The sequence below is a fragment of the Oryctolagus cuniculus genome, chromosome 1, assembly GCF_964237555.1.
Source record: "Oryctolagus cuniculus chromosome 1, mOryCun1.1, whole genome shotgun sequence".
Classification (NCBI taxonomy): Eukaryota; Metazoa; Chordata; class Mammalia; order Lagomorpha; family Leporidae; genus Oryctolagus; species Oryctolagus cuniculus.
This window is the reverse complement of record NC_091432.1, coordinates 131,295,209-131,297,126: the sequence shown is the minus strand read 5'-3', so window position 1 is coordinate 131,297,126 and position 1,918 is coordinate 131,295,209. Positions and strand designations below refer to the sequence as shown.

Here is a 1,918-nt window from a genome sequence, read left to right as displayed (position 1 = left end):
AGACTCACCATTTCTCAGCTTCTCAGGTGTTTGGCTTCCTCGTCCCAGAGCAGCAAAGGATGAATAATCTGAGCAGATCATCTCTGCAGCCTGGATACAACTGTGACGTGCAGATCCTGTGGGATTATGCAATCTTGCCACCGGTGCACCTGATTGGAAGTTTGCAAAGCCAGTTAACTTCCAGAATTGTAACCAATCAGTATCCTCCATAGCAGGGGACATGCTCGCTTGTGATTGTACCAAGTTTACAGACTGAAAGTCCTGGCTGGGGCTCAAGTCTGAATCTTCACGGTCCATGGCCCTGGCTCTCCCGGCAGCAGTGGTGGCAGTCACCCTCGTGTTCTTGCCAGAATCCTGTGATCTGCAGCTTGTGGTAGCCCACTTCCAGTGAGTTAATTTACTGATTGTTTATTGACTCCTGGGCTTTTGTTTTTCTTTTTTTTTTATTTTATTTTTTGACAGGCAGAGTGGACAGTGAGAGAGAGAGACAGAGAGAAAGGTCTTCCTTTGCCGTTGGTTCACCCTCCAATGGCTGCCGCGGCCGGCGCGCTGCAGCCAGCGCACGGCGCTGATCCGATGGCAGGAGCCAGGAGCCAGGTGCTTTTCCTGGTCTCCCATGGGGTGCAGGGCCCAAACACCTGGGCCATCCTCCACTGCACTCCCTGGCCACAGCAGAGAGCTGGCCTGGAAGAGGGGCAACCGGGACAGAATCCGGCACCCCAACCGGGACTAAAACCCGGTGTGCCGGCGCTGCTAGGCGGAGGATTATTAGCCTAGTGAGCCGCGGCGCCGGCCACTGGGCTTTTGTTTTTCTTTGTTATTCTCAGGACATTTCTCAGGACATTTTCTCTTTTCTAAAAATATGTGGGAAAATGTTTAAGATATTATGTAATTTTATCATTTTTGATTCATTTCTCTTGTAAATATGTTTTTCCTAGTCTGTCTGGTACATCAATATTTTCTGTTTGTTTATTAGCAGTCAAATCCAGTTGATTATCCTCTACCCAGAGGCCTCACTAAATTAACTTATCAGTTTGTTTTTTGCTTTTTGATTACGTTGAATTATCTCGTTATGTAATAGTGTCAGCCACATATACTGACAGACATACTGCTTAAAAGTTGATATTTATACTTGGTACTCACACGTTTGTATTTGTTTCCCTGGCTACATCTCCAGGAGAAAATCAGAGGAGGTAGCCTTGACTGTGTGAGATTCCAAGGAAATATATTTTTGTGATCCTGCATTAAGTAGTTTTTTGTAGGTGTTTTCAGATAATTTTGATATATGTAAGGAAATAATTTTAATCATTTTTCTGACAATTGATTTATTATGGCTGGATCCTAAATGTTATCAAATATTTTTATTACATTTTATGCAAATTATAATATAGTTTCTTGTATTTTTCATTTATGTATATGATTTGCTCAAGAATATTAAAAATTCCCATATTTATAGTGTCTTGGTTCACACTGTAGGGTTTCATATATGGTTTAATTCATGTAAAGGTATTTTGTTTAGAATAATTATATGCTATCACTTCTCGGCCTTTTGGCTAAGATCAAGTGTAGAATAATTATATGTTTATGACAGATTCTTTTAGTTTCATTTTTATTTCAGTCCTGCTCCAATTTTCATAATCTGTGTCATCCAGAAAAGAACTTTAAAATTCAGTTGATTTCTACTTGGAATGACTGTGAGAAACTTAAAATTGGACTTGAAACAATTCCATGTCTGGATCTTATATTTTCCTTGTGGAGCTTCCTTCTTTGGCTTGCTTGGTTTTACAAAAATTGGCTCAAATTATTTAGCCATTTTTTCCTGTTTCATGTTGTATTTGTATTTGGAAAAATAGTTTTCAAAATGAGATGGACTTTGATTATGTAACCAAGTTTTGTTTCTAAGAATTCTACAAAATCC

The 1,918-nt window shown here is 39.9% G+C and overlaps 1 pseudogene; it reads left to right on the top strand.

Moving 5' to 3' along the window:
• Positions 1-1,533: 1,533 nt before the first annotated feature.
• On the top strand, positions 1,534-1,634 carry LOC127487616 (U2 spliceosomal RNA; annotated as a pseudogene).
• The last annotated feature ends 284 nt before the right edge of the window (positions 1,635-1,918 follow it).